The sequence below is a fragment of the Drosophila mojavensis genome, unplaced genomic scaffold, assembly GCF_018153725.1.
Source record: "Drosophila mojavensis isolate 15081-1352.22 unplaced genomic scaffold, ASM1815372v1 contig_80, whole genome shotgun sequence".
In the NCBI taxonomy this organism is placed as follows: domain Eukaryota; kingdom Metazoa; phylum Arthropoda; class Insecta; order Diptera; family Drosophilidae; genus Drosophila; species Drosophila mojavensis.
Genome location: NW_025318906.1, coordinates 12,751,838 through 12,761,606, shown reverse-complemented (window position 1 = coordinate 12,761,606; position 9,769 = coordinate 12,751,838).

Here is a 9,769-nt window from a genome sequence, read left to right as displayed (position 1 = left end):
GGGAAATAACTAGCTGTGTCTAATCATTGATTTTAATTAAATTTCGCCTTAACATTAGATCAGGACTTAGCTCGCTGTACTCTATACTAAAAACTTTAATCTGGTGGAATAATTGAAATATAGATTTTCATTATATATTTCCATTATATATAATAAAGTTTACTATTTCACATTTTTTTCCATCCATTTCATTTATTTTTTAATTTATTTATTTTAATTAATTAATTTATTTTTGTTTATATTATTTTAAATGTAAAATAAATGAATAATTTATTAAAATCTATAAAGAACGCCTCTATAAAAATAATTGCATAATTTCTCATATTAAAAAGAAATTAAATTATCAAATGAATTTTTAAATAGCTTTTTGAGTTCTATCTGGCAAAGTCTCATTGATTTTCAATTAGCTCTATTAATATAAATTCATCATTATTATGCAAAAATGCAGTTAATTTCATTGTGCAGCTCAATCGACCAATTGTTAAATAATTTATAAACAAAAGCCATGCATACATTAAAAATAGATTAAATAAGGAAAAAAAAGTCTTGAACAGGTATTATATGTTGAATGAATTTTAATTGCAGCTATTAGTATAAATCTAGCATTAAATTTAGCAATTCATTTGATTGTGCGTCTGGTCACACTGGCTGCATTTTAATCACATCCGCACAGCAAACGCCATAATTGCATTTTGGCGGTTTTGTTTCATTTTCCATTTCCCATTTCACATTGCACATTTCATTTTGTTACGTTACGTTGCGTTACGTTAGGTTTCATTTCGCTTACGTTTCGTATTGGCTGCGACTGCGGTTTGTTAATTATGAATAATGAAAATTTGTTGAGTATATTTTTGTGCTGCTGCTGCTGCTGCTCCTGTGTGTGTGAGTGTGTGTGTGTGGCTGTTCCTTTTGGCCAACGGCGAATGTCCTTTATTGTCCATTTTATGAGCGTTTGTCGGACCGCAGATTTAGTTAATATTTAAAATGCATGCATATTTGAGTGGCTGCACTCAGAGTGTTATTTTATTTGATTTATTCGGGCATGGAAATGGCTATCAGTGCGCCTCTATGCCAGATTTATGGACTCTGCTGAAAATCAAATAAAATTCGCATTCAGAGCTCTTTGATTTATGCACTCGCATTTTTAATCCATGCGCAAAATTGCGCAGCTGCCGGCCTTTGCTGCTAAGCGTATTAATTAATTAAAAATGAGCATAAATAAGTACATAAATCAATTATCAGATTCAATAAGATGCTGCAGCGCTGCTGCCGCTGCGGGCAGCACACAGGCAGGCAGCATAGAGGCAGCAGCAGGATACAGGCTGGCGCTAGCTTTGGCACCGGGCAATTACTTTGCTGAAAGCCCTGCAAGCGACGCGAACGATAAAAACGGCAACATGGCGTTCAAAGTGCACAAAATGGCGGTAATTCACGCTTTGTTGCTGCGCGGCCATAACGAATGAATGAATGAGCGGCCGCAAAAGATGGAAGAGAGAAAAAAAAAAAAAATGAAAATGAAGCAAATAGAAAGCAAAAGAAGTGCAGCTCAACCAAAAAGGATGCCGCTAATAGAAGTGCGGGCGACGAGGCACAACAGCAACAACTACAGCGCATCGCGAATAGCGAATGGAGAGAATGGGAAAAACCAAGCTAAAGCTGTTATAAACTACCAATGTGATCGATTTAGTAAATACCGTGTAATTGGAAAATTGGGTATTAGAATATATTCTAATTAATGATGGATGGACTATGATGTTTAACTGATGATGGATGCTCATCCGTATAGAAGAGGTATGAATGATAATGGATGGATGTATGATGTTGAATGAACGATGAGATAATGAATATATATATGAGTATAATAGATGGGTAGACTTTGCATAGCTCGCTAATATCCATCCACCGCTTCTCAATGTTCACCAATAAGTGTCTTTCACTCGCATTTAGAGAGCTATATATTGTGTCGGCTCTCCAACGAATTCGTTCGTGATCCGACAGAAGTTTTTAATTGGCTTTGTTTTTTCCGTTCTCTGCTCTCAAACCTTTTAGTTGAGTTCAATGGATCACAGAGACCTTTATATATTTGTGAGAGTATTAAGTGGGTGCATGTGTGTGAGCTACTTATTTGCTCACTTACTGAGCCGAACGCCATTCGTATCTCTCTCTCAGCGATCTTCGTTCAAAGAGCGTGACACGAACAGCAAAGCGCTCAGCCGAAAACAAAAAATACGAAGGCTTTGCTCAGAGCGAGTGAATATTACTTTATCGGTTGATCTTGCAAATTATTATTAAAATTTACTAATTGGTTTGTTAGTAATTGGTCTGCAAACAGTATAATTTATACCAGAAATCATTTTGCCTTACCACATACATAAGCATAGCCTACTCCTTTCTATTTAATGGGTATCATGACCAGAAAAAAATACGTGCAAGCAGGCTGCACTCTTAACTGTTCAGCGAAGAAAAGATATTGTTAGTTTTTTCTTCAGCTTTGTTCAGCTTCATTTCCCGCTGTCCGCCGTCCGTCGTCCGTCGTTCGTCGTCCACCGTCCGCTGTCCGCTGTCCGCTGTTCGCTTTCAGCTGCGTGCTAAACTTTTCCTTTGCGTTGCGCTTTTGCTAGCTGTGAAGCGTGAATTGTTCATAAAATGGACGATATTTCTGAGAGTCCTTCGGCACGAACTGAGGGCGCGTGGAGTGGCCGTGTCATTAATGATACTCTTTCGTGTGGGTAATGCAATTACTTTTCCCATTTACACATAATTATTAAAGAAATATGCAAGTGCTGGGCAAAGGGGGAGGGGACAGCCTAGTCCTTTGCTCGAAATGATCTGCAATTTGTTGCACTTGAATCAAATACGAACTTGGTAATCAAATCAGGTGCAAGCCACAAGTTGCACAGGTAACAAACGGAAGGGAGAAAAACAAAACTGAAGACAAATTTTCGCATGACAACTTTTTCGAGAGTCAGTCAAGCATATTTGACAAATTCACTTAACGTGTCTACGACCATAAATAATATTTGCAAGTGTGCGAGTGTGCGAGTGCCTCTCTCTCTGTGTGTGTGTGTGTTTGTGTGTGTGTTTGTGGTTAACATGTGAGTAAATTGGTTGTGCTTGACTTTCGGCAAATGAAAAACCAACAGCAGAACTTTCTGCAACTGCTGAGTGCATGTTGCATTTTGAATGAGCCAAGTGAAAGTTGACGAATAACCACAGACTCAATGTGTGTAGGTATTGGTGTGCCGGTGTGTGTGGGTGTTGGTATTTGATGATGCGACAAGCGCATATTTCAATTACACGCCAGCTGTACCAAAAACCAAATGCCAACTGGCAGCTGGCACATTTTGCGCTTAATTTCATTTCCGTTTAAGTGCCGTTACAAATGGCCACGCAACCACCCAACCACCCAACCACCCACCGTACCGTCGGTCATCTTTGCTCAAAAGGCACAACAATGGAGCAGTTGCTGCCATTCGAGTATTGAGTTGAGCAGTAAATTTCATTTAAAAAGCATTTCATTTACATTTTGGCCATTTCTGTTGCCATTGGAAATTCGAGCTAACAACTTTTTGGCCAGCACGTTGCCCACTGTTGGCCGTTTTATTGTTTTACCATTATGCCAGGTGTGTGTTTGTGTGCGCCAGCGATTTTTATGACCCGAACTTCGCGTGCCCAACAGCTCAGCTCAGCTCAGCTCAGCTCCTGATCCTGTTGCCGCTCAGCCCACTAATCCGTCTGGGTTTTTAGTGCCGAAAATTTTAACGACGCGTCTTTGGAATTTGTTTAAGGAATCTATAAGCGAGCGTCGAGTGTGTGTATGGGTGTGTGTGTGTGTGGGTGTATTTGTGTGTGTTTTTCCTTCAGCGATTTTTCACTTTGTCTGGCTCCGGTTTCTTTTGTTGCAGCCGTTGTTTGTTTTTATGCGCGACCATTGGTTGAACGCTTCGCTGCTTTGATTTGCCAACTCCAGAGCCTCTGCCCTCTGCCCCCTGCCCAGCAGTGTCTTTGCCTTTGCCCTGACCCGGGACCTGGGCCATCAACGGACTCCGTTTCCAATTCCCGATTACTTGGACAGAGTCAAAGATAGAGTAAGAGAGACAAAAACTGAGTGTGTGTGTGAGAGAGAGAGAGAGAGAGAGAGAGAGAGAGAGAGAATGGGGGGACGGCAGAGCTGAGAACGCAAGGCGCACTCGTGCGCTCTTCGGTCTACAAAGCAACAAATCGAGTTTGCGAATAAATGAAATTACTTTTCGGTCTAATGACCATCATCTGCTGATTTTATTAGATTTGTTTCCTTTGCTCTGTTTGTTTTCTGCTGCTGCTGCTTCTGCTGTTGGCTGTTGCTGCTGCTGCTTCTGCTGTTGCAACTGCCGAGTTCTTGAGCCAGCGACTGTCTGTGGCTGCAATGAGCGAACGTGAACGGTAACGTAAACCTGGCCAACTTTAAATGACTTTTGTGCCCAATCGCTGTAAGCAAATGGTTGATAAGGCAACCTCCTGCCCCCTCCATCTGATTTGGCGCCCCTCGGTTCAAGGGTCAAGCACAGTTGTTGACGACGTTTAGCATAATTTCCATTAAGATGGAGCAGACTGAATGACACAAGTTGAATTTGGATGTTTATTATTATAAAAATTTTTGACTATTAAAAAAAAAAAAATAAATAAATGACAGAATTATATAAGAAATATATAAAAATAACATAAACTAAAAAAATAAAAAAATCGATATCCAAAATTTTATTTAAAAATTGTCTTTATCTATATATTATATAATATATATATATATATATATTAGAGATAAATAAATTAATATAACAAAAAGTATTTTAAATATATAGCCAAGTCTGAATTTCTGTAATGATTAATGAAGACAAATAATACATAAAATATCATAAATAAATAAATATTTGGATCATACTTTATATTGAATTAAATAAATATTATTATTTTAAATACGTTTCTCTCTATCTTTCTCTTTCACTCTCTATATATATCTCTCTCCCTCTCTATTTCTATAGAAAAAAAGATGGGACAGAGCTCTTTCTTTCTATATTTATATCTCCCTCTCTCACTCTTATTAATATTTCAATAAAAAGTTAGTATATTCTTCGTAAAAGACTTTAATTTTGGTACATTAAACGAAATGTAATTTTATGCCAAAATGCTTTTAATCGTACATTACAGCTAATGTCATTTTATCATGTATTTATATATTTTTTGCCTCTCCCAATTCTCAATTTCTCAATTGCTTTTGGCTGTTGGTTAATGCTGTTCAGTTTTAGGCCAACTAGCAATTTAAGCGCGCGCAACATTAAACCTAAAAATCCGTGTCGCCAGCTTGTTTTTACTTTATTTGAAATATTTCTGGCTACGGATCTGTTTGCTAATGGGGCGGAGCCCCCGCGGCTGCTGCTGCTGGCAGTCACCCTGCCAGGCTCACCTGTTGTGCCAGTTGTTGTTGCTGCTCTTGTTGTTGTTGTTGTTCGCCTTCCGCATTTGCCTCTGACATTTCATTTTTTATGAAACATCTTATTTTTCTAATTTGCAACAGCAGGTGTCGCCATTTTGTGCCATTTTGTTTATAACACGGTCTCTGGCATTGGCAATATGAGAGGCCAAAAGAGCTCGCCCCGCCACGCCCCCCACCACACCCTACACACTCTGGCAATTTTCATGCTGTTTAATAACGCGCTGTATTCCTGCTTCTGCTGCTTCTTCTTCTGCTTCTTCTTCTTGTTCTTCTTCTTGTTGCTGTTGGGTGTAAATTCAGTTTACTGTAAAATTTAATAGAAAGGAAATTTTTCGCACAACTGGCGCATGTGACTTCATATATGGCAACATGTGTATGTGTGTGTGTGTGAGTGTGTGCGTATTTGCTTGCAAATTGGTGTCCTTTGTTTATAGTGTTTCACATGTTTGCATATAAAGTGAAAATTCTTGTTAAGCGTGCTGTAAAAATGCGTTTAATAAGCTGAACGCACAATCAGACGCCTTGCCCCTGCTGCTGCTGCTCCTGCTGCTGCCTTAGCTGTTGCTCCCCGAATTACCAAAAACCCATTCCAGCCGCTGGCGTAGCACACATACATCTGCAAGATTTGGGGGCGTCTTTATTAATTCATAAAACGGCGTCGACAGGTGTCGCCGACGATTTGCTATATGTTGGCTGTTTTCCTGTTGCGTTTATGGTCCAGCCACTTTCTACAGCCAACGAAAAAAAAAAAATAAATAAATAAAAAATAAAAACCAAAGAAAATTGAAAATTTCTGCTATAGCGAATGCACGTAGCAAGGAAGGGGTAGGGCGTGGGGTGTGCGGCCCAAGGATCACGTGAAACAAAGGCGACACACCAAGCAAACAAAACCAGCAACAAGAAATGAAGAACAGGAATGAGGAAAAGGGGAACAGGGAACAGGGAACAAGATACCAAGAACCAGGAACCAGGAACCGGGAGCAAGGCTCACAGCACCAACTCATACCAACAATAATTCGTTATCTCTGGGGCGTATCAAAATCACGCTTGATTAACTTTTTCAAGTCATTTAACAAATAAGCAATAAAATCCGTATGATTCTCGCTACGGCCTGAGCCCCGCCAGAGCCAAACAGCCAATTGCCTGTTACGATTTTAGCCAATTGCGAGCTGGCTGCGAGTATGTTTTTTAATTTGCCCCCATTGATGTCCTTATGCACACCAAATGGCCAATAAAATCCTTCAGTTTCAGCCATTCCAAATAAGTATCTATATAAATTATATTAAATATTACGGCGCATATAGTCGCCTCTTCTTGAGGGACTCGCAGTTCCTTAAAATTGAGGGCGAGACATTAGGAAATGTTAGCAACAATAACAACATAAACAACGAGCACTTAATGAAATTGCTTTTTTATAAACTTTTTACATTTAAATTGAGCGCAACAATGGATTAAATCTTATAGTCATTTTTATTTTTTAATATTTGTATATGTATGTATATGTATGTGTGCATCTGTCGGGTTGATTTTGATACATCTCTGTTAGGCATTTTAGGCTCTATTATATTTAATCACGCTGCTTTGTGAGAGTGAAAGAGTCAGGTATAGAATTCTCTATTCCGTATACGCTTCTTGCGCTCTCACTTAGCTTCGGTTTGTTCATACTGAGCCAACGATCGTAGTTCAGAGCTCGTGAATGCTTCACGACTGACCGTAATCTCTTGATAATATATAAATCTCTCACAGCTATAAATCGATTAGGTGAATTGCTGCCTGAGCTTCTTGTGTGGGACACTTTCAATTAGAGAATTTTGTATATAAGTCCGAGTCTGAGTCTCATCAAAAACATCAGAGAGGTAAATACTGCAATTTCTGCGGCTGAGCAACATAATGAGTTGAGAGTTTATTTAATATATATGATCTTTGTTCTTTGTTCTAATTTAATACGCCGAAATATGAATGCCACAATACATATATTCTCGAGTAAATGGAATTTCTGAGTCGATATAAAATTTTTTGTATATACATAGGTAAAATTTTCAATACTACGATCAATAAAAAGTACTACAAAAACTATATATATATATAAAAAATAATAATAAATTTGTAATATTTAAAAATGTACTAAAAAAGAAAGATAGAAAAAAAAAATAAATAAAAATTTAATATAAAAAAAAATAATGTTCATTAAATATTCGTGAAAAGTACCTAAAATAATTCCTGAATAATCATAATAAGGAATATTAAATTATTATTATTAATATTATTATTATTATTATAATTAAAATTTAAATTAAATATAAATCCAAATATATAAGTAATTTTTTTTTCTTTTCGTTTTTTATTTGCAATCAGCAAATCTTTAAATTATAACTATAAATAATCGGATGATTTGCCGTCCAACGAGATCAATCCATATATTTACATAAATTTACATATTTATAGCTAATCTACTAGTCAAATCAATCCCTAAACCACATCCTGTTGCTTGTGTCATATTGGTGATTATCCCTTTGGCAATGGCAATCGAAATAAAGTAACTGACATTGAGCAGATTCAAATGAGAATTGTTTATGTTTTTGCTGCGAGACAAATCCTGATTAGTTTAGAGGTCACACAACTAGCAAATTGAGTTATTCGGCAACAATAGTCGCATCTGAGTTGGGCATAAATTTGCGGGCGGCTGTTGCACAGCCAGAAGCATGTATCTATCTGTGTGTGTGCGTGTGCGTGTAAATTAAACACACACAGTTGAGCAGGATACGCATGCCAAGACAGAGCCAAGTCGCTGCTGTCTGCGAGTTTGTGTTGTGGCTCTGGTTGCGGCCAATGGGCAAATGGAATTTTCGTAAATTAGCATTAATTAATCAATGTAGCAAATGAATTTGTAAGTCAGATTTGTCCAAGGTGAGCAGCAGCCAAGTCATTAAATAAATAAAAGCCTCAGTTTGTTTAGCCAGCCAGCCAGCCAGGCAGTCAGCCAGGCAGGCACCCAGGCAGGCACCCAGGCAGCCTAGCCCTTCCCCATTCAAAGTGTAATCAAGCAGTTTCTGATTTGACATTTGAAAGCGAGATTAAATTTGATTGTACACAGGCACACACACACATACACACACACATTGATGCTTGAGCTGCTTGGAATTTTGGTGGCAAGGACAATGTTGGGCTCCAATTGCAGCTGCTTCGTTGACTCTGTAAACCTTTGCCAGTTGCCAGCTGCTTGCAGTCAAATACTATGCATCCGCATCTGCATTAGCAAATACAGCTAACAAACACACCCACACACACACACACACGCACATATATACGCATATGCTTTTGGGCAAATTAAATATTGAGCCAGAGCATGTGGCATTTCGATGCTGCTGCTGCTGCTGCTGCCTGTGCGCCTCGACTCTGATTAGCCCAAAATGTTGTGTGGATGCGCAAATAGCGCAGCAAAGGCTAAAGCCGGCAGGTGTGCAGACAGCCAACAGCCAAGAGTCAACAGTCGATAGTCGACAACACTAAAGGACTTTAAGCTAATTTCATTGACAAAAAACTCAAACAATTTATGCTCAATAATAAACAGCAGGCAACATCAAAGGCCAAACGCAGATGGTTCAAGCTGAGTGACTGACGGGCTGGCTTTGGCAGCTTTGCTTCAGCTTGATGTTGCAGCCCCAGCTGGGGTAAGCTACACACACACACATACACTAAGACACACACAGCTGCGTGGGGATCAGGCACAGCTTAAGACACTCAATCAAATGTGAAAATCAATTGCTGCCACACACGCTAATCAGACAACATTTATATGGCTGCACGTCAAATCAAAAAGGAAAAAGGGCGAAAGGCGAAAGACGACAAATAAAAAATAGAAATCGAGCTGTCAAGTCATACACACACACTCACACACACACACATTCATATATGCTTTGCATACTTTTGCGCGTCGCTGACAGCGCCTTAGCTGCGTTTATGGCCGTAAATTCGATTTGCGCTTCAATCAACACCTGCACACATCTTCACATCTTCAGCCACATCTTCACATCTACATTCACATCCTCAGCTTCAGCTTCATCTTTCAGCTTCATCTTCATCTTTCAGCTTCATCTCTCAGCTTCGACTAGGCAAATTGTCTGTTGCGTAATTGAAAATGACAGCGCAGACTGTCTGACAGCTGCAGCGCGGTTGACAAACGCCACAGAGAGCTGAAAAAATCAGCAACAGCAACAACAGCAACAACAGCAACAACAAATTGTAAATAAGTAAATAAGCTTAAGTAAGCTAGACGAAAATACTTCAATATAGCATAAA